Source organism: Nycticebus coucang, chromosome 1, assembly GCF_027406575.1.
Source record: "Nycticebus coucang isolate mNycCou1 chromosome 1, mNycCou1.pri, whole genome shotgun sequence".
Lineage (NCBI taxonomy): Eukaryota > Metazoa > Chordata > Mammalia > Primates > Lorisidae > Nycticebus > Nycticebus coucang.
Window position 1 is genome coordinate 161,234,143 of NC_069780.1, and position 24,472 is coordinate 161,258,614.

At 37.0% G+C, this 24,472-nt stretch overlaps 1 protein-coding gene across 1 annotated transcript in view; it reads left to right on the forward strand.

The window, feature by feature from the left end:
* OXCT1 (3-oxoacid CoA-transferase 1) overlaps positions 1-24,472 on the forward strand; it is a 189,855-nt gene that overhangs the window by 98,903 nt on the left and 66,480 nt on the right. The window lies entirely within an intron of this gene.

Below are 24,472 nucleotides of genomic sequence, written 5' to 3' on the forward strand. Positions count from 1 at the left end.
CTCTACTATGGAATGCAGAACCTAGGATGGTTAAACATGTTTGTGAAATGCAAACTATTTTTGTTTAGTAATGACCTAAATCAAGGAAGAAACCTCTTAGAATTAGCTTTGGGAAAAGGGTTGTTGTCAGCAACTTGATTCATGAGCGTAGGGCATGGAACGTGGACGTGTGTCCATGATTATGAGCTCATTTTGGATGCTAACCCAGGTTACTCTTCCCATGTGTGTTTAAGGAATTCCATGTGTTTTTCTTTTCTTTTTTATTTTGTAGAGACAGAGTCTCACTTTGTGGCCCTCGGTAGAGTGCCGTGGCCTCACGTGGCTCACAGCAACCTCCAACACCTGGGCTTAAGCGATTCTCTTGCCTTAGCCTCCCGAGTAGCTGGGACTACAGGCGCCCGCCACAACGCCCGGCTATTTTTTGGTTGCAGTTTGGCTGGGGCCTGGTTTGAACCCGCCACCCTCAGCATATGGGGCCGGCGCCTTACCGACTGAGCCACAAGCACCGCCCTCCATGTGTTTTTCTACATGTATAACACCAGCTAAATGAAATCTTGTCAAGTAACTGAGGCTAGTGTTCTATGATGTAACAGTTTTCAAAATCTTAATTTTTTTTTTTTTCCAGTTTTTGGCTGGGGCTGGACTTGAACCCGCCACCTCCAGCATATGGGGCTGGCACCCTACGCCATGGAGCCACAGGTGCTGCCAATAATTTTTTTTTTCTTGCAGTTTTTGGCTGGGGCCAGGCTTGAACCTTACTCCTTGAGCCACAGGCACTGCCCTTAGATTTTTGTTTTTAGGAATTTTTTGAGGAAGGTTGATTAATAAAGGTGGAGTAATGTAACAGTGTTAGAGATAATTTAGTTCTTTTAATCGATACCACTTGGGATATTATTTTAAAGTTTTAATAGTTATTAAGATACTGGTTTTCAAACTTGGTTGCGTATGGGGATCACCTCAGAGTTTTAAAAAATATTCATAGCTAAGTGTCAGCCCCAGAGTTTCTAATCTAATTAATATGGTATGTAGCCTGGCTCTGGAACTGGTTACATCAACTGAGGCAATTTCAATCTGTGAACAAGTTTGCAAACCAGCCTATTAAAAAGATTGATCACAATTCATTTATATTTAAAATGTAAGGGAAAAACACCATTGACTTATCAGTAGTAAGAACTCGTAGAAAATTATAGATTATATTTTTATTTTAGTTATAAACATATTGGTCATTCTAAATAAGCTATAATTATAAGGATTAGCAGCTTTTGGCGGCCTCAGAAATATCAGGGAAAGTCTTCTGTCTGAGCATCATACAGTAAGTCAGACTGACAATTTGTGGAAATACTTATTTGTATGAAATCCAACTGTATTTCTATTTTTAAATTTTAGTTAAAGTCTGTATGGGGTAGCAGTGAGAGCATAGGAAAACAAACCCCTATGGGTTTAAACTTTGACTTTGCAGTAATCAAGGTGTGGACCTTGAATGTATCACTTAAGTTATTTGTGTTGAAGTGTCTTCATCTGTAAAATGATGGCTTGAGACTAGATGATTTCAAGAGTCCTCTCTGGCTCTTGTTGTCTAGTAGTTAAGAGCAAGAGCCTTTTAGTGAGTTAGACCTGGGTTGAAATCCTATTTTTGTCACTTGCTAGCAGTGTAACTTAAGACAATTAACTATTTTTCCTTCCCTGCATACTTCAAAGGACTATGTCAAGGGATAAATGAGATAATGCATACAAAGTGTGTAGCACAGAACTGTAGTACCTGGTAAATAAATGGGTTATTATTTTGATAGGTGAAGGAGAAGTTGAGGATACCTGACAGAGAAGGAATAGCTTCTGTGAACAGAAGCAATAGGGTTTTAAATATGCCTGTTTCTCTGGACTATGGATTTTTGAAATTAGTTTACATAGTGGTCTTGGGTATGGAGCAGAGACATGTTCATCATGTTCTTCCTTTTAGGGAACTTGGGCATCTTTAAAAAGTCAGTATAAGATTTATTTATATTATAATTTAGCTTGCCCTAACACTGGAAACTTTCATAACAGGGATGTGCATAAGTAGTTATCATTTGTAGGAAAGATTTTGCCATGTATCATATTTTTACATACCCTGTTTAGATTCCTGTGAATGATTAGAAAGTGTTTATAACTTTATAATTTTTTTTAATATAATTTGGAGCTCATAAGTTTCCAAAGGAATGGATGTATTGGGGTGACTCTGGGAAACTCAGGAATTCTGTAGGATAGCATGGAAATCTAGCTGAGAAAAATTAGAAATGTAAAGTATCCTTAGGTTTGGTTCCACACTTCTGGTAATGGAAGTTGGTGGAGTAATTTTTGATTAGCATGTCTTTTATTGCTTCACTGACTGATAATCACTTCCTGACTTCTTCCTTTGTTATACACAGTTCTTTATTTTTATTCTTTGGGACGCAGAACAGTTTTAGAGTCAAGTCCATGAGGTTAGTGTGGAAGAGATGTGGGTTGAATTTCAGTTCTGCGTCTTATAAATTCTGTGATTGGGAGTGCATGTTTTTACTAGAATTAAGTAAGAAGAAACTGAAAAGTGAACACAGCAAGCATTCCCTGAATAGTGGCTATTACTTTCATCTTTTAAAATGCTCTATTACTTAACATTAATGAGGGAATATTTGCCATAAAATACACTGATTCGTATGAATCAGTACAGTCTGCTTATCCTAAGTTCATATTCAAATTCCAAAATTTGAACTCTTTGAGGACACATTTCTTTTATTGGCTATAGATAAGATACAGCTTACCCTGTGTAGTTTCATAAGCAATGTATTTTTATTTGTCCCCAAATTGTGTACATTATGATTTATAAAATTTAGGAATATTTTTATTGCAAGATCTGACAGTAAAGGAGCTGAAAAATTCAGCTTTATTATATCATTTTTCATTTACTTTTATCTTTTTACTGAGTTTAATAATCTTTCAACAGCTGTATAAGCCTTGAGTTCTCAGCGTCATGACATCACTATCAATCATTATGGCATTGGATTACAATAAACATTAATCCTTTAAGGCGAGCAAGCAGTGTGGTTGCTGTTTGTCTTACCCCTTAATAATTTCTTAGTATGCAGTGTTGGTTCTGTGTACACAGATTTTTAACAATTTTTCCCTGAGCATACAAATAGAGAAAATTTGGTTTTTGCTTTATTTTCTATTTTTGATGAAGAGGAAAAATTTGACAAAACAGTAGTTGTCTCCTTCCAGTTCTCTGCTTATTGTGATGATGGTAAAATCCCAGGCAAGCTAATCAAAGGTAGAAAGATAATGAATGCGGTTCATTGACTCTACGTGCAGAACTGCGTGGGTGCCTTCTTAATGCCTATTTTTGGAGAACAGCTGGCATCGATTATTGACTTATGAAGGGAAGCAGATGTGTATGATCAGCTACGGGAGCTGGTTATTGAAAGCAGGAAACAGCAGCCCTCCAGACAGGCTGCAGTACACCAGTCGCCTGAGAGCCCAGGACCCTCTGGGGAGATTGAACAATGTGTTCTTAAGGCAAAGGTGAATAGGATGTTTTCATGTTTGTTTTCCTTCACATTTTTAATTTCTTTGTGCATTTGAAAAGAATAGAGACAAATTAATGTTGTACTCATGTATGCTACGTATCTGAGTGAAGAAAACTGTTTGGGTCCTCTAGACATCTGTCTGCTTTAAATAGTCTAGGTCTCTAGTCTGTAGTATTTCTAGTTGTATGACTAAACAGATTTGTGTTCAAGATCGAATCTAGTGATTTGGTTGCATCAGATGTCATCCAGATACTAAATCCATAGATATAGAAATATAACCACATAGATTATAGCATAGATGAAGATAAAAATATAAAGATTTAGATAGACTTTTAACAAGTTGATGTATTGTTCATTTAGTTCTGAGGCTCAAGAAAGTGCAAACAATGAGTAAGGAAAAAGAACAGGTGAAAATATGTAGGAGATGGTATGAAGTTTTTATAGTTATTCAGTTGTGCTTTCGCCTTACTAGTACAATATAGTGGAAACTCATGGAACTTTTGAATTAGACAGATGTGTGTTTAAATACTTGTTCTTTCACTTTTTATTTGTAAAATTATAATTTTTAACTCATATGCTTTTTCTAGGTTTTAAATTATTCATTCAACAAGTATTTTTTTTTTAATTAAATCTTAGCCGTGTACTTTAATGCAGTCATGGGGTACAATGTGCTGGTTTTATTTACAATTTGAAATGTTTTCATCAAACTGGCTGACATAGCCTTCCTGGCCTTTTCATAGTTATTGTGTTAAGACATTTATATTCTACACCTAGTAAATTTCACATGTACCCTTGTAAGATGCACGGTAGGTGTGGTCCCACCAATTACTCTCCCTCCACCCATCCTCCCCCCTCTGCCCTTCCCTCCCTTCCCTCTCCCTTTTCCCCTTCTTGGGCTGTAATTGGGTTATAGCTTTCATAAGAAATTTATGGCATTAGATCATCTACTGCCTTCATATTAGAATTGAGTACACTGGATCTTGCTTCTCCATTCTTATGGTGTTTTACTAAGAAGAATGTTGGAACTGATATTCTAACAGGAATCCACAAACTATGGCTTATATACCAAATCTGGTGCACTGCTTGTTGTCTAATGTTTAAATGTGACTTTTTTAAAGGGTCTCAATTTCTCTAGTTGTTTAATATGATTAATAACATTTTTGACCTTATGTCATTATAAATTTGTATTCGATGGTATTCTTGGTACAATTCCCTAGAAGTAGAATATCTTGGTCAGTACAATTCCCTAGAACAGGGGTTCTCAACCTGTGGGTTACGACCCCTTTGTTCCATTTGTAACAACGTGGCAATTAGGAAGGTTGAGAACCGCTGCCCTAGAAGTAGAATATGTTGGTTAGTATTTTAGGGTTTTTGATACATGTCACTGAGTTACCATCTAGAAAAATTATTGCAGGTCATGCTCACACTGTTTCTACTCTATTACTAGCCCTAGGATCAGCTTTTTTCTATTATTCTATTCTATTTTTCATTTTTTAAAAAACTGCCATCTGGACTATTTAAAGGGCTTTTTTTTTGTGGTTTTTGGCCGGGCCTGGGTTTGAACCCACCACCTCCGGCATATGGGACCGGCTCCCTATTCCTTGAGCCACAGGCGCCACCCTTAAAGGGCTCTTAATGCTCTTCTTCCTTCTCATTGTGGAGGCCTTCCTTTTTTTTTCCTCTCTTAATTTTTTTTTTGCAGTTTTTGGCCGGGGCTGGGTTTGAACCCACCACCTCCGGTATACGGGGCTGGCGCCCTACTCCTTTGAGCCACAGGAGCCGCCCAATTTTTTTTTTTTTTTTCAGTTTTTGGCCAGGGCTGGGTTTGAACCCACCACCTCCGGCTTATGAGGCTGGTGCCCTACTCCGTTGAGCCACAGGCGCTGCCCCCAATTTTTTTTTTAAGAGACAGAGTTTTATTTTGTTGCCCTCGCTAGAGTGCTGTGGTGTCACAGCTCACAGCAACCTCCAGCTGCTCTTGGACTTAGGTGATTCTCTTGCCTCAGCCTCCTGAGTAGGGACTACAGATGCCTGCCACAATGCCTGGCTATTTTTTTGTTGCAGTTTGATCGAGGCTGGGTTTGAATCTGCCAACCTTGGTATATGGGGCCGGCGCCCTACTCACTGAGCCACAGGTGCACCCTCTTAATTTTTTTTATTAAATCGTAACTGTGTACATTAATGCATTTATGGGGTACAATGTGCTGATTTTATTACAATTTGCAATATGCACCGTAGGTGAGGTTCCTCTGATTACCCTCCCTCCACTCAACCTTCCCCCTTCCCTCCCCTCCTCCTCCTCTTCCCTCCTTCATCGTGGACTATAGTTTACATGGATGGAGCTGGAACATATTCTTTTTAGTAAAGTATCTCAGGAATGGAAGAAAAAGTATCCAATGTACTCAGCACTATTATGAAACCAATATATAATCATCTACACTTTAATATGAAAGATAAAACACAACTAGAGGCCTTCCTTTTGTCTTCAAGCAATTGTCTCTTATCAAATTCCAATGCCGCTATCCCTGGTTATTTTAAGACAGCACTGGTGATGACTATTTTATGTTGGTGAGTGTGTCTGAAGAGACCAGCCGTAACAAGCACATGTGTGAGTGTGTGTGCGCTTCTTCCATATCCAGTATGTTGAACAAGCACTAAATGTGGGATGAAATGAAAACAGAGCTATTTTTATTTCCTGTGGTGCCTTTAACTTAATTGAGTTAAGGAAGCTTTTCCTCTGCCCTTAATGAATACTCAGACTACATGACATTTCAGCTCACTCCCAGATAATATACTGTCCTTAGGTCACTTTTAATTCACAAACTCAGTCTTGACTCAGAAATTAAAGAGTCTACAGTAGAGAAAAATGCTTTAATATGCATTTGAAAGCAGTGCATCTTCTCACTTCTTCTTTAGGCTGTATGCATTCGGAAGGTTGCATGGTGTTCTTTGGCTTTTTCTCTGTACTGACCTCCTCACAGGATCAAGGGAAGGCAAAGAAATAGGGCAGGAAAGTTCTTACATAGTTGGGGAGAGGTAGTGCCATTTGCTAGCTCCATTCGCTCTGCTCCTTAAATGTATTTCAAGCTAACCTCCTCCTGGGTGTGTGTGTGTGTGTTGGCAGGTATGGAATTGTCTTTGGAGACTCAATTCCTGGCCCCTCCTGCAGCAGCTGCCCTCATGGGTGATGCCTAGATACTTCCTCAGCTGCTCCTGATTCTCCATACATAAACCCTTGTTGACCCTTCTTCCTCCTGGTCAATCCTGTTGACCAGATATTGAAACTTTAGGCTGGCCCTCTCCCACATGGCCCACATCTGAGAAGCACTCACACATTCCTAGCACTCACTGCCATTAATTATAAGATAGTTACTTCCCTGAAATAGCCCCTTTGGCTTTTTAAGCCAGGATGCAGGCCATGCTCCTCAACTGTGGGTGCTATCATTCAGGCCCTGTGGGTTGCCAGTGGAGTGAGGGGCAGGCCTACACTACTTTCCTTTGTTGCTGGGAATAGGGGCATAGGATAATAGTATAGTTTTCATCAATAAGTCCTTTGTACAAAAGCTCTGCTCTCTCCAGGCTCTTACTGCTTGATTTTGTCAAGGGTCCCAAGAGTCTTGGAACATGCTTTTGATTATTTCCTTTGTAAATCCAGCTTCTAGGCATGTATCTCACATGCTAGTATCCCATAGTTCTTGTATTTGAACATCAGTCAATGTTATACAGACAGAGTCCCAATCTAACGCGTAGTAACAAACACTTTGCTCATGGGCCTGCTGTTTCCTAGCTACCATCAGTTTTCTCTTTAAGCTCAAGTTCAAGTAAGCCTTCGTGCGTATAGCGGTGGTTTTGCTCCATGGTTCTTGTACTTCTAGGCAATCCCTCAGCCTGTTCTATATCTCACCTTCCACAAAGACCACTGTGGAAGATCCCAGCCAAGCCCTGTGCATTCCACCAGAGAATAAAAATGGAAGTGACCATCGGGGTGGACCTTTACTTCCAGTGCCAGTTAGAGACACATTTAATACCGACAGCATTTCCAAGGGCAAAAAATGATTCCTTCTTATATTAATATGTTGATTTAACAAATGGGCAAGCATTAAAAAAAGGGCAACTTTAGCCAGGCGTTGTGGCTGATGCCTGTAGTCCCAGCTGCTCGGGAGGCTGAGGCAAGAGAATCGCGTAAGCCCAAGAGTTAGAGGTTGCTGTGAGCCGTGTGACGCCACGGCACTCTACCCGAGGGCGGTACAGTGAGACTCTGTCTCTACAAAAAAAAAATAAATAAATAAAAGAAATTAAACAAAAAAAGGGCAACTTTATGTTAGTGATTTATGAATTTAGTATGGAAACAGTAAATAGTATGAAAATAGACTGTTTATTGTTCTTTTCTTAGATACTATATTTGCCCCAAAATGTTCTTATCTGTGACTATCTGGAAAACATTATGTTGAAAAGTAATCTTTAGTTTTCTCATTTACACCCAGTATTTTTTAGACTAAAGGTGTATTTATGGACTGTAAGCATATTTGATATATTCATTTTGTAAGGAAAATTGCTCTTACGTGGAGGATCTTGTTGATGATTAAAAGCTGTGATTAAGGTCTGAAAGCCACAGCTAAACTCTACATCTATTATTTTTACAAGGAGGGAACTAGCTGTTATTAGGCACATGCCACTGGCCAGGTGCTGTGATGCATTATTTGCATATTTATTGCCATTTAATCCTCACAGAACAGAGAGTTAAATATAATTATCCCTGTTATTAGAGACAAAGAGACTTAAGCCAATGGAGTTTATTTAAGTTCATGTGTGTAGCAGGTGATGAAATGGGGATCTGAGTCCCCGTTTCCTTTGCTCTTATGTGCTTTGCATGCTGAACAAGGTGTTTTGGGGATATTTAATGCCTTTTAGGATGGAAGCAGAAAAACCTGAAAAATGCATAAATATCCTTACAGCATTCTGTCAACTTTATAAAGAAATAAAATTTCTTGCTTTCATTGTGTGGGATAAAGTCTGTTGCAGTTTGAAGGATGTGTGCTGAGGATATATGAATATGATCGTTGTTCAAGGTGAGGTTTCCAGAAGACACGGGCTGGGCCATTTGTATGTTCTTTCTTCTGCATCGTGTTTCATTTAAACTCTCACCCAAATTCTAAAGCTTCCACTGCCTAACCACTTGTGATTAACCTAAACTTTGTGTATGGAGTACTTTATCCATTTTATTTACTCATTTTTTATAACCTAAAAATCAAAGAATTCTTTAGAAGAATCCAGGCCTTCTATTATAGGATAAATTTTATGATCTTGGGTTTTTATGAAATTAGTTTTCAGTACTTTTTTTTATTATTAAATCATAGCTGTGTACATTGATGCAATCATGGGGCACCATACACTGGTTTTATATACAATTTGACATATTTTCATTGCACTGGTTAACATAGCCTTCCTGGCATTTTCTTAGTTATTGTGTTAAGACATTTATATTCTACATTTAGTAAGTTTCACATGTACCCTTGTAAGATGCACCGTAGGTGTGGTCCCACCAATCACCCTCCCTTCCTTCCCTTTCCCCATATTCTTAGGTTATAATTGGATTATAGCTTTGATATGAAAGCTATAAATTAGTTTCATGGTAGGGCTGAGTACTTTGGATACTTTTTCTTCCAAAACATTGAAGCATCATTGTAGAAATATGAGAATCATTGCAAAGAATGATGAATAGAAGTAAAAATGGAAAAAAAAAAAAAGATTAAGATCAAAAAAGAACAAAAACAAACTCACTAGCAAGTTCTCTCACCCAGCCTGGGTGCCCACATGTTAATTTTTTAGATAAGCAGAGGGACTTGAGAATGTGAAATAGGTTTTTATCTCTATTTTTAGCAATCTTACAGAGCTTTTGCCTTTTGATTGCTATTGAAGTCTACTTTTGTTCTGGAAGAAAGGGTGTATTTCTTTCCTTGCTGTGTTTCATATGATGTGTTTGTGAATAATTGCTTAACTATTAAGAACTTTGACTATTCACTGGAACCTGGATGTATTCAACCCAGAAACTAATAGAAAGGTCAGTAGACATCTCGTAGATTCCAAGCCATGCTGCTACACTGCCTCCCAGGAGATTTTGCGAGTATCCATTACTCTGCTTCTCCTCTGGTCTTAGAAAGCAGCCTTCTTTGTACAGAGTGGGATTTTGGTCTTTGAATCAATTATTCTGTCTCTTTCTTCTCCCCTTCCTCCACAGTGAGAATGAGGAATAAGCGAGTTTGATATTTGCAGTAAATACTCCTTTGGCTAATGATGCATTTGTATGACTGCTGCAGCCCCTTCTCCTTAAACAACACTTAGGAGGAGAAGAAACATTAAAAATGATAGATGAGGGCTCCTAGAAACCCATTATTAGTAATATGAGAAATAATGGGTTGCTGATATGACTTAGCAGGGAATGAAATCAGAGGGCTAATGACAATGCGACCCTGCAGCTAAAGGCTAATGAATCTTGAAGACTAACTTTTATTTAATGACTGCATTTGGCATTTCCAGTTGGCGAAGTCTTTACTTCTTACTTTACTCTTTTGGTTTAGGGATCATCTTGAACACTTTTATATTTAAAAAAAGTTCTATTGGGAAAATGTTAAATATATACATATATATAAAATATATAAACAGAATCGTAAATGATGGTTCTCCACTCTTGGCCAGTTTTCCTTCATGTGCACACTTACTTAATTTCCTTCTCTCCACAGATTATTTTGAAGCATATCTTACACATCATTTCATTCTTTCCATAAATATGTCAGCATTATCCATGAAAGATAATTTGCAGCACCCTAATTTTACTCGTGGAAAACCTGAATTTTACTCGTGGAAAACCTGAATTCGAAGAAGTTTTTTGAGCCAAGCCACAAAACTAGTCTTGTTGGGATGATCTTTCCACTGTATGAGAGGAAATTTACCTTTGAAATTCAGCATCCCAATACAGAGAACCTTCCATGTGTCTTTCCGGTATGCTTAGAAGCAACTCTCTGTCTCTGTGAACTCACCTAACCTCTCTAGAACTCAGCTCTTTATTTTTATAATACGATGAATGGGATAGCTTTTATTCAAAAAAATTTGTTAGGATATTTTCCCCTTAGTATTAGGGATTGAATTAATGCAGTGCTAGAATAAGCAAACCCAATGTAGTCCTCCCCTGTACAAAGAATATTATATCTGTGGTAAAGATAATAGAAAAGGAGAGGGGTGAGAGATAATACTGTGAGGTTAATGCAGAAGCTGGTGCACATTAACCATTAAGCATGAGGATTTGGGAAGCACTACTAGGTTTGCAGTAGTTAGGTCTTCTCACCCAGGAACATGGGATATTTTACTCTTTGTTCTCATTTTACTAACTTCATTACATTTGTTACATTATTATATAGTTTTTGTGAATAATTTCAGTTTTCAAATGGCCATTGCTAACATAAAGGATAAATAATGATTTCTATACTTATAATCTATTAACTTTACTAAATTTTCTTGTTAGGTGTAACAATTTTTAAAAATTCTCTTACTCTACACTATTTATTCTTAATATAATTTCTAAGACAACAGTAGTAAATAGTAATCATAGAGGACTTTCTTGATTTTGATGAGGAAATTCCTATCTTTTATGTAGAGTTTTAATTTAATATTATGCTTGCTTTGTGTATTTCTAATAAATGTCCTTCATACTGTTCTGGAAGTATGCTTTTAATGCATTTTCTACACTCAATGGCTGTTGAATTTTAGCCAGTGTGATTCCATCTGTTGATCTAGTTACCTTTGTTGTTATCATTTATGATATGCTTTTTAGTCACCTCAAATTTTATGACTTGTGACAATATAGTTAATTTATTTTTGCTGGACATATCCATTTCCTTTGGATTTTCAAGTTTATTGTTCCAAAACAACATGTAATATCTCATATAATTTCTTTAATTTCCTCAAAAACTGTTGTTTTTATTTCTAATGCTATAGAATAGATGTTCAGATTTATCAATTTTTTTCATTATTTTTATTAATTCTGTCTTAAGTTACATTAAGTTCTTTTTTTTTTTTTGGCTGGGGCTGGGTTTGAACCCACTGCCTCCAGTATATGGGGCAGGCGCCCAAATCCGTGAGCCACAGGTGCTGCCCCATTAGCTCTATATTTATGAATTCAATATGTATTTACAGTCTTTCTTTTAATTATAAAGTTTTTTAAGGGTCTCCATTTTTTCTTTCTTTTTCTTTTTTTAGACTCAAAAATATTTTCTTTTTTTTATTGTTAAATCATAGCTGTGTACATTAGTGCAATCGCCTGTACCCATTCTAAGATGCACCATAGATGTGGCCCCACCCATTACTCTCCCCTCCCTCCACCAAAACCTCCCCCCTCCCTTCCCCTTCCTTGGCCCTTTCCCCATAGTCTTGTGCTATAGTTGGGTTATAGTCTTCATGTGAAAGCTATAATTTAGCTTCATAGTAGGGCTGAGTACATTGGATACTTTTTCTTCCATTCCTGAGATACTTTGCTAAGAGGTATGTTCCAGCTCCATCCATGTAAACATGAAAGAGGTAAAGTCTCCATCTTTCTTGAAGGCTGCATAATATTCCATGGTATACATGTACCACGATTTGCTAGTCCATTCGTGGGTCGATGGGCACTTGGGCTTCTTCCATGACTTAGCAATTCTGAATTGGGCTGCAATAAACATTCTGGTACAGATGTCTTTGTTATATTGTGACTTGTGGTCTTCTGGGTATAAACCTAGTAAAGGAATTATAGGATTGAATGGCAGGTCTATTTTTAGGTCTCTAAGTGTTCTCCAAACGTCCTTCCAGAAGGAACGTATTAGTGGGCATTCCCACCAGCAGTGTAGAAGTGTGTCCTTTCCTCCACATCCACGCCAGCATTTCTGGTTTTAGGATTTTGTTATGTGAGCTACTCTTACTGGGGTTAGGTGATATCTCAGAGTAGTTTTGATTTGCATTTATCTGATGATTAAGGATGATGAGCTTTTTTTCATGTGCTTGTAGATCTTGTGTCAGTCTTCTTTAGAGAAGTTTCTCTTCAAGTCCGTTGCCCACCCTGAGATGGGGTCACATGTTCTTTTCTTGTTAATACGTTTGAATTCTTTGTGGAGTCTGGTTATTAGACCTTTATCGGAGGTATAACCTGCAAATATTTTCTCCCATTCTGAGGGCTGTCTGCTTGCTTTAGTCACTATGTTCTTGGCTGTGCAGAAGCTTTTTAGTTTGATCAGGTCCCAGTAGTGTATTTTTGATACTGCTTCAATTGCCTGGGGAGTCCTCCTCATAAAATATTCACCCAGTCTGATTCCTTCAAGAGTTTTCCCTGTACTTTCTTCAAGTATTTTTATAGTTTCATGTCTTAAGTTTAAATCTTTTATCCAGTGAGAGTCTATCTTAGTTAATGGTGAAAGGTGTGGGTCCAGTTTCAATCTTCTACAGGTTGTCAGCCAGTTTACCCAGCACCATTTGTTAAATAGGAAATCTTTTCCCCACTGAATGTTTTTAATTGGCTTCTCAAAGATCAAATAACGGTAAGTAGCTGGATCCATCTCTTGGTTCTCTATTCTGTTCCAGACATCTACTTCTCTGCTTTTGTGCCAGTACCATGCTGTTTTGATCACTATGGATTTATAGTACCAGTCTCTGGTACCGTGATTCCTCCTGCTGTGTTTTTATTTCTGAGTAATGTCTTGGCTATTCGAGGTTTTTTCTGATTCCATATAAAATGAATTATTATTCTTTCAAGATCTTTAAAGTATGACAATGGAGCTTTAATAGGAATTGCATTAAAATTATATATTGCTTTGGGCAGTATGGACATTTTAACAATGTTGATTCTTCCCAGCCATGAGCATGGTATGTTTTTCCATCTGTTAACATCTTCAGCTATTTCTTTTCTTAGAGTTTCATAGTTCTCTTGGTAGAGATATTTCACGTCCTTTGTTAGGTATACTCCCAAATATTTCATCTTTTTTGGCACTACTGTGAAAGGAATAGAGTCCTTGACTGTTTGTTCGGCTTGGTTATTGTTGGTATATATAAAGGCTACAGATTTATGGGTGTTGATTTTGTAGCCTGAGACGTTGCTATATTCCTTGATCACTTCTAAAAGTTTTGTAGTAGAACCCCTAGTGTTTTCCAGATATTCGATCATATCATCTGCGAAGAGTGAACATTTGATCTCTTCTGACCCTATGTGGATACCCTTGATCGCCTTTTCTTCCCTAATTGCAATGGCTGAAACTTCCATTACAATGTTAAAGAGCAATGGAGACAATGGGCAACCTTGCCTGGTTCCTGATCTAAGTGTAAATGATTTCAATTTAACTCCATTCAATACGATATTGGCTGTGGGTTTGCTGTAGATGGCCTCTATTAGTTGAAGAAATGTCCCTTCTATACCAATTTCTTAAGTGCCCTGATCATGAAGGGATGCTGGATATTATCAAAAGCTTTTTCTGCATCAATTGAAAGAATCATCATATGGTCTTTATTTTTAAGTTTGTTTATGTGTTGAATTACATTTATAGATTTACGTATATTGAACCAGCCTGAGAACCTGGGATAAATCCAACTTGGTCATGGTGTATAATTTTATTGATGTGTTGTTGGATTCTGTTTGTTAGGATTTTATTGAGTATTTTAGCATCTATATTCATTAGTGATATTGGTCTATAATTTTCTTTTCTTGTTGGGTCTTTCCCTGGTTTGGGGATCAAGGTGATGTTTGCTTCGTAGAATGTGCTGGGTAATATTCCTTTTTTTTCTATATTTTGGAAGAGGTTTAGTAGTATAGGTACTAGTTCTTCTTTAAATGTTTGGTAGAATTCTGACGTAAAGCCATCTGATCCTGGGCTTTTCTTTTTAGGGAGATTTTGTATAGTTGATGCTATTTCAGAACTTTATATTGGCCTGTTCAACATTTCCGCTTCGTTCTGGCTAAGTCTTGGTAGGTGGCGTGCTTCCAGGTATTGGTCAATTTCTTTCAGATTTTCCTATTTGTGAGAGTAGAGTTTCTTGTAGTATTCGTTAAGGATTTTTTGAATTTCTGAGGGGTCTGTTGTTATTTCATCATTACCATTTCTGATTGATGAAATTAGAGATTTTAGTCTTTTTTTCCTGGTTAGGTTGGCCAAAGGTTTATCTATTTTATTGATCTTTTCAAAAAAACAGCTTTTGGATTTATTGATCTGTTGTATAATTCTTTTGTTTTCAATTTCATTTAGCTCTGCTCTGATTTTGGTTATTTCTTTTCTTCTGCTGGGTTTGGGGTTGGAGTGTTCTTCCTTCTCCAGTTGCTTGAGATGTCCCATTAAGTTATTAACTTCCTCTCTTTCTGTTTTCTTGAGGAAGGCTTGCAGTGTTATAAACTCCCTCTTAGGACTGCCTTTGCAGTATCCCAGAAGTTCTGGTAATTTGTGTCTTGATTGTTGTTTAGTTCCAAAAATTTGGTGATTTCCTTCTTAATCTCGTCTATAACCCACCTATCCTTCAGCATAAGGTTGTTTAGCTTCCATGTTCTTGTATGGGTATGCAGGTTCCTGTTGTTATTGAGTTCAACTTTTATTCCATGATGGTCTGAGAAGATGCAAGGAATAATTTCTATTTTTTTAAATTTGCTGAGGTTAGATTTGTGACCTAGGATGTGGTCGATTTTGGAGTATGTTCCGTGGGCTGATGAGAAGAATGTGTATTCAGTTTTTTGGGGATGAAATGTTCTGTAGATGTCTGTTAATTCCAGATGTTGAATGGTTGAGTTTAAATCTAAAATTTCTTTGCTTAGCTTCTTTTTGGAGGATCTATCCAGGACTGCTAAAGCGGTGTTAAAATCTCCAACTACTATGGAACTGGAGGAAATTGAGTTGCTCATGTCTGTTAGATTCTCTTGTAAATTGAGGTGCGTTGTGGTTGCTTGCATAAATATTAATAATTGAGATCTCATCATATTGAGTATTACCTTTAACAAATATGGAGTGTCCATCCTTATCCTTAATTATTTTTGTTGGTTTAAAGCCTATTGCATCTGCGAACAGGATTGCATTGCCTGCTTTTTTCTGCTTTCCATTTGCCTGGAATATAGATGACCATCCCTTCACCTTGAGTCTATATCTGTCTTTTAATGTAAGATGTGATTCTTGGATGCAGCAGAAATCTGGCTTGAGTTTTTGTATCCAGTCCGCCAACCTGTGCCTCTTTAGAGGACAATTTAAACCATTCACATTACTTGAGAGTATTGATAAGCCTTTTGAGAGACCGGTGGACATTTTTAATCCTTTTGCGACTGTGGAAGTTGGAATTTTATCAAAAATTTTTTGGTTGGGTTTACTTTTGTGGTGGAGAATTATGCTGGTCTTTATGGAGGATAGGTCTAAGAATGTCCTGGAGAGCTGGTTTAGTTGTGACAAATTTCTTCAACATGTGAATGTCGTTGAAGTATTTAATTTCTCCATCATAAATAAAGTTCAGTTTAGCTGGGTACAGGATCCTGGGTTGAAAGTTATTTTGTTTTAGGAGATTAAAAGTCAATGACCATCGTCTTCTAGCTTGAAAGGTTTCAGCAGAGAGATCTGCAGTTATTCTGATATTCTTCCCCTTGTAGGTAATAGTTTTCTTTTGTCTGGCAGCTTTCAGAATTTTCTCCTTCATATTAACTTTAGTGGAATTGATTATGATGTGTCTGGGGGATGTCTTATTTGGGTTGAGTCTTGCTGGAGTTCTGAAACTGTCTACTATCTGAATTTTGGAATCTCTTGGCATGTCTGGAAAGTTCTCCTTCATAATCTCATGGAGAAGAGACTCTGTGCCTTGTGAAGCCACTTTGTCACTTTTGGGGATCCCTATAAGACGAATATTGGTTTTCTTCAAATTATCCGAGAGCTCTTGAGAGAGTGGTCTGTTCTTGCTCTCCATTTCTCTTCTTCTTTGAGGGTTTGGGAGCGTTCGAAAGCTTTGTCTTCAATGTCAGAAATCCTTTCTTCTGCTTGCTCCATTCTGTTACTGGGGGATTCTACTGTGTTTCTCAAATCTTTGAGGGATGCAGCTTCTTGTCTCAATGTGTCGAATTCTTTGGTCATTTGGTCTTTGAATCCGTTGAATTCTTGAGATAACTTTTGGAATTCTAATTCGATCTTATTTGCTATCCAGATCCTGAATTCAATTTCTGACATCTCAGCTATTTGTTTGGGCATGGGATCTTGTGCTGTTTCTGCCCCATTGATCGTTTGGGGAGTTGATCTACTCTGATTATTCAAACTGGACTTTCGCACAAAGATCCCAAGGCTCCAGCAGTCTCTGGCCAGGAAAAGAGCTCCGCAGAGAGGCAGGGAGGGCTCCAAAGGGCACGCAGCTACCAGAGTCCCTGTCCAGATGAACAGGCTAGTGTGGAAGCTGGGAGGACACAGGAGGGAGGACGCAGGGTTGCGTGGCTCCTGCAGTTCCTGGTCAGGGAATGTGGAGGCCTGGTGGGTGTGGGTCACCAGTCGCGGGTCACTGCACGGCTCTTATGGAGGTCTGGGCGGTGCCAAGCCCAGGAGTTTGAGGTTGCTATGAGGTGTGATGTCACAGCACTCTACTCAGGGCAACAGCCCAAGGCTCCAGTGTGCCAAAACCGTCTCACTCTGCCCCTAAGGATTAAGGCTGTAAGGCAGCTCAGCCCCTGCCTTTAGGCTGCTCTGTCAGTAGGTTACTTTGACCCGCCCAATCCTTGCTCTGAGACCCTGAAGGCAGAGCTTGCCGGGGTAGTTCTTTCACAATGGCTTCCTGCACCCAGCTCAGTGGTTCAGTCTGGGGCTCCAGACAATGCCCAAAGTTCTCCACACTCCTGCTCAAGCTCTCCCTGAGGCAGTTCAACTGAGTGCCAAGTCCAAGAACACCGAAACAGTTCACAGGTAAGGCCTTTCCGGTTTGCAGTCTCACTGCTGCTTGTACTTACGGTTGCCAGCGTGATTAGGTTGATTGAACACACACAACCACTTGCCAGTTTTCCACTGTTTTTGTCCTCCTCTTGGGGTCCAGAAGTCCCTTGCTGGCTCCCTGTATCCTCAAAGGGATGATTATAGGCAGATCCCACCGGCCAGAGATGGCTGGAGTCTTGTCTCCCCAGACTCGCTGTTCCCAGTTGCAGGGAAGCTGTTTACTCGGCCGCCATCTTCAATCTCTCAGCACATATTTTATTTTTTTTATTAAGTCATATACACATAGATCGTGAATACATTTATGCATATATGGGGTACAATGTGTTGATTTTTTTATACAATCTGATGTGCTTACTCAAACCAATCAACATAGCTTTTGCCTCATTTACTTGATTATTATGTTAAGACATTTATGTTCTACACTTGACAGATTTGACTTTTGCTCTTACAATATGCTCCATAGGTGTGGTCCCGCCATTTACCCTCCCCTTATCAAAACTCTCTCCTCCTCTCCCTTCCCACTTCATTTCTTTCTTTTACCTGGGCTATAGTTGTGTTCTATCTTTCATAAGAAAGTGTGAATAAATATAAATTGGTTTCATAGAAGCACTGAGTACATTGGATACTTTTTCCTCCATTCTTGAGGTACTTTACTCAGGAGAATATGTTCCATGTCCCTCCATGATAAAACAGGTAAAGGCTCCATCTTTTTTTAAGGCTACATAGTATTCCATGGTATACATATACCGCTTTCCATTTTTTTCTAAGTGTCATTTTAATTGTATTCCATAAGCTTTGAAATAAAAATTATTTTTATTAATTTCTAGGTAATTTATAATTTTAGTATTTATTTAATTTTTTGGTTCAAGAAGTTTTTAGAAGAGCGTTTTTTCTTTAAATTTCAAAGGTTTGGAGGAGCTATTCTTTAACATTGCTTTTTGGAATTTATTAGGTTTTGTTGGCCAAGTACTTGACTGAATTTTTTAAAACTTTATATAGAAAGAAGATAATTTTATATTAAGTTGGCTTGTTCATTGTATTCAGATCCTTTACTTTGTTTATTAGTTCTTGGAGACAGTGTGGTTTAGTAGACAGTGAATAAAAGTAAAATTTAAAAGACCTGAATTCTAGGTTTAGCTTTGCTACTAACAAATTATGATCTTATACAAATTATTTTCTCTCTTTTGGCCTAATTCAGTACTGGCCAAAAAAATTTGCTGTAATGAGGGAAATGGCTATATATCCTGTATAATATAGGAGCCACTGGCCACATGTGGCTCTTCAGCACTAGAAATGTGGCTAATGTGACTGACAAACTGAAGTTTTGATCATGCTTAATTCAGATTCTATAGCCACATGTCAGTGGTCTGTCTTATTGGACAGCACAGATCTAACCTATAAGGTTCAGTTCAATAAATTCTAAGGGAGCACAGTTATAAAATTTTAATTTCAAGCTGTATATTTACACGTGTCTAAAGATGCTGTGATAAAATGGGGAGTTTGAATACTTAGAAAGTATTGAAAGATACTTAATTCTGTACTTAATACTGTCAGTTATTGAAAGATAGTAAGATTTCCAAAATGTTCTGCCCAGTGCAAGCCTCTATCATTTAGAGGCTTAGAAATCATCTACACTTAATAATTAAGCCTCTGATAATCCAAAGGCTTTGAAATGTGGAGAAAGTTATTTTAGTGAGGATTAGCTTCTAAAAGTCAATGCCAAGGTAAAAATCACATTATTTAAATTTTGCATCTAACTGTGTTTTACTTCCTCATCAAAGTTTAGGAAACCCGGTAAAACCTATCACTTATTCCTTCCCCAAAAGGCATTGAATCAAAAAAGAAATCAAAACTGAAACGCCAAGTTATGTAGAAACTACTGAAAATAAGAACTTCATATCAAATATTGTGGAATATAATTAAAATTGGAAAAAAGAGAGTCTTACATACTTTTATTATTGGCAGAAATGATGCATTGGCCTCTTCTGGCTTGTGTGATGCTTGTGGTGGGTGGGTATTGTTGAGGACTTACAGCTTTCAATTGTGTTAATACTGGGATGTGTGTCAGTACTGGATCAGGTCCTGGTTATCATAGTTAAAGTCCAGATAGAGCAATTGGGGAAGACATATGATATGATAACTCATATCTTTAGACCTTGAGTTATCTTGATAAATGCACATTGTGAAAGCATGTGGCATTGAGACCGACTGGACATGACTTTTCCATCCCACATCTTATCCTTTCTCTAGACTTTCATTGTCTCAATGGAATGTCAGGCAAAATCATCAGCATTTTACATTTACCTTTCTCTCTATTTTCTTTTCCCTCCTTAGCTAGGAGAGTGAATCTTTCTAAGTAGAGAGGCAAATAATTTTGAACTTTGTCATACCCAATAAATTCAACATTGTCCATATTATCACTTGATAAGGCAAGGAGATCAATGGAGCAATTTGTAATAATACTTCATTTATAAAGAATTATTAGAGAATAAGATATTCCATCTATATGTGTTATTAGATTATTTAAATTTAACTGCCTGATAACAATTTGTAAATATAATTTTTGGATTGAAAACTAGATTACCAATCTTGTTACAGTTGTGCATAAAGAGAGTATATGAGTGTGTGTGAAGACCCGACGTAGATTCCTCATAAGCTTTGAGTCAAGTACATGAGTTGTGACTTGCTTTAGTCACTCATTATCTGTTCTACATATTTCTAGATTATAATTACAGCCTACAACATAACTAAATAATCAGACCTTAAAAACTTAACCCACGAATAATTAGAAGCAGTCCCTTAAAAAGTCAAAATTATTATTATTTTTGTTGCCAGAACTTTATGAAAAACAAACTTATTACCCTGGCAGTTAGAAGCTTTATCTGCTAACATAATTACATCCTGAATGTAACTTCTGCTCAAAATCTATAAAAACTATGTGTTTTTAGGAAACTTAATTTTCTGAAATCAAGGCTTTCAGGTTGGTAGAAGATATATGGCTTGTTTATAAACACATTGGAAGGCTTTGTAATTTTAGACGTGAAGAATCTGACTGTATTTTTAGAAATTGTCTAAACCAAAGGTATGTAGTACATCCCTAGGCTTACTGTCTGCTTTTTAAGTAAATTAATTAATGCCATCTAACATATTAAGAACAATAAGAAAGAAAACTAGTGCAGTAAGTTCAACATAATGGGCATTTTAAAATAGGTACCATCTTTTATGGGGTTCAATTATCTTTTTGTAGAAGCTCTGGAAGAGACATCATCTGTTTTTTTCCCTCTGATTGTTCTGTAACTTCAGATAAGTTATTTAACTTTTCTCTGTTGTACAGTATTGTGTGTGTGTGTGTGTGTGTGTGTAAAGGAGAACCTGTTATACTTTCTACAAGCACTGTTTAGGTGATGAAGGCTATCTTCATATCATTAAGTTCAGTAAAAGATACTCATTATGGACTTCGTAAAACGTGACACAAAAAATGAGATAAGGACAGTAAAAAATTGAAATAATACATTATTCATCATAGAACAGAGGTCCAGTCTGTATTCCTAATTTTTTCAAATCAGTAATAATATGGTGAAAGAATGTTGTTTTAAAAGGACCTCATTAGCATGTTTGATGTAAAACAAACTAAAACAAAACAAAGAAAACTCTATTAGAAATCTACTGTGTTTAGTATCAAGAAAGTCTTATCAAAATAATAATGATATTTGTATAGTAAAGTTTCTTTGTTGGGAAAAACAATAAAACAAAAAGCAAAGAAAAATCTCATATATGAAGTTCCCAGAAGTTTGTTTCTTATTCTTTATACAGAATCCAACTCATGACTTTGCTAGCATATTCTGTATTGGTAAATGTTGGGTTCTGCAAAAGAATAAAGTTCAGTTACTGTAAGAAAACATATCATAGCTGAAAACAAAACATGGATTTATTTAAGTCCATAAATTGTTTCTGAGTTAGATTTTTCCGAGTCTTTTAGGAATAACCTTAAAGAATTATTAGGAGAGCACCTCAACGGAGGGAAATCTGAAAACCAATCTATTTTATTTTCACTTTGATGAAAAACAGAACCACAGGTACAGGCCACATACTGAGGTTTTTAAAATAATATTTTTATTTTAGAATAATTTTAGAGTCACAGGAACGTTGCAGAGATATGCCCTTCATCCAATGCATTCTTCCATGATTTCTGCATCACTGAATGGGTCCCGTTTTTACCCTAGTATATATGCTACTTTATAAGTTGCTTCAGTGGCATTATTTCCAGGTCTTATTGTTGTTTGAAAGAATCATCTTTCTTTGCTTTTACTTTTGTCTTTTAATTTCTTCAATACAACTTTTTGCACCTCTTTCTCTAATTTAAAATATTTGTGGTCTTTAAGAATGTTATAATGCTGATGAGCACTGAATTTCCTTAGTACTGATATTTCAGTATCACAAAGCAAGCAAATCAATTTTGTCTTTTGCAGAAACAAGATAATATTGCAATTCCCAATCCTCATTAAAAATCTCTTTTTCTTCCTTCAGTGTTCTCTTTGTCTTACCTGATGTGATGGATAGATCACAGGATTCTGTTAAGCAGACAGAATTAAAAAATACTGTCAAGCTCTGTAGCTATTTACAAATTCTGCTTCAACCAGACACATAGACACAGGTTTTCCACTGTCAAAAGCTGATAACAGACTGGTTACTCAACCACCACAAATTCTCACCAACCAGCTTCCTGCTGCAGTGGCACCAGCCAGGCAGGGGATGTTAGAACTAAATCCTGAATATAGCAGCCATCAATTTAGCCCTTTTGGACTAATGTTCTCATTGTGCTAGTTAATTTGGGGGCATTATTTTCACTGAAACTTATTTTATTCTTTGGTATTTTAAATACTTATGCTTTAAAAATAAAAGCATAAAAGGTGAAGAAAAATATGTTAATAAAAATAAAGGATTGGGTTAATCAAATTTGGATTCAGTCAAAGGCTGCACTTATAGACCTGGAAGACTACATACGGCCTGAAGGCTCCAGGTTCCCCACTCTTGTTCCAGGCCTTCTCAGCACACAGAGCTATAGAAAGAATGTATGCATCCTAACCCATTCTCAGGCAGTTTTGAATAATAAAAGTAAACAACTTTCCCATTTTAGACATGTTCTCTCCTTGAAGTAGAGGAAAAAATTAATGAAATAGCTATCTCTCAAGGCCATTATCACAAGAACAGTTTTTTCCAAATCATAGGCTTAGAAAATGATATCCTTTGGATTAAAAATAGTGAGTTTTTAGCAAATACATTTTTCCTCCACATATTTTCCATGCTTGAGTTTCAAATGAACTTGAATTAGGTCCTGTCTGCCATACAATGTTGTAGCAATAGAAGAAAGAAAATCTCATTTGTCACAGCCCCTACTTCTTATCTGAGAATATATGCTAGATTTAAAATGGACTTCAACTTAGGTCCATAGAAAATAAAATTGAGATACTCAGAGTTTTTACTCATAGTGATTTTTAATACTGTTTTGTAATGTGTTTAACATCCATCTCTAGTATTAAGAATAGTAGTTAGAGATAAAGTTATGGAAGCCGTCAAGATCAGAGTCTCAAAAGAAACATTGGCTTATCAAAAAGTGAGTTCAAGTTTATATGTTTCTACATATTTCTACTTCCTTTTGATCGTTAATTGTGTATCACTTTCAAAGAAGGTTTTCATTCTTTTTTAGTATTTTTATTTCTCCATCTCCATCACCAACATCTTCACCAAACTTTGTGTTACTGTTAACTTCTCTCCAAAGACACTTCATTTCTCTTTTTTTCCCATTAAAAGATTGCTCTGGCAGGGTTGACTTGAAAAGATAAGAAGATAGAAATTAACACTCTCTCAATTTCCTTGTTATTTTCTTTCAAAACTAGTAATGTTGTGGTAAATTCCCCAAAGTTATTCTTGTAACCTGTTTTAGTGCTTGAAAAAGTTCTTTGTTTCCACCTCATTTATTCTCCCCAATTTGAAGAGGAGCCATTTTTACCTTTCTAGTAGGCACTTTAAGTTTTAGGGTCTTCAAAGGAGAAATTATGTTTTTTTATTTCTAAAACTATCCACTGCCTGTGATTCCAGAATTCTCTATTGTTCTCAGAGGTGGGGAAGGGGGTCATTCTCACAAAATGATATTGCTTTTTCCTTGTAGCCCAGACCTCATACTTATCTCATGTTCTGAGTATATGTTAATGATGTCACCTGAGAAGCCCACTGTTCTCCTAGCTCTGAGAGCAGGGGGAGGCTTTCTTAGCAAACCAGAGGTTAAACCTGCTTTCACATGTGAGAAGCACTGGGTTCTCATTTTATGTAGTAAGACTTGCACAAGACTCTCCAGTAACTATTGAAGGGTTTTCAGTTTGCTGTGAATTTTCATAACTGTTAATTCCCAATAGGTACTTAGCAGTCATTAAACTAGGTCATCAGCTGAATCCAGACAACATCTCAGGAGTAAACAGTTATTATTAATTTTATGTGTAATCAAAATGGTATATTCTCCCAGCCAACCCTCTAATACTTGTTTAATAGGGCACCTACATTTAGTATGCATAGCATGCTTTTTCACAATTGCTCTTAAGTGGGGTTTTTCTCTCCTTAACTTTTAAATTATGTTCTACGTTACTTTTTCATTTTTTCTAGTGTGGATAAAAACATGGGTAATGATTTCGATATATTCCTTAATGATGTTCTTTCAGTCACTGTGTCTCTGCCTCTGTAAAAAGTACCATACAGCTGTGAGAGATGGCGGTGTGATTACGATAATTCTGTAATTGTGCTTCTTAGAGCTTTGCAGACAGTGGGAGGAGGTGGTGGAGCGAGTGTGCTCTCTTTGTGGTTCTGGCTCTCATACCCTCCCCATCCTTCCCAACCAACCCACACCCTCTTTGAGGAAGCAGAAGATAAACTGAGAACGACTATTTCCTGATTGCAGAAAAAATAGTAATAATTTCATATTCCACATGAATGAGTTAT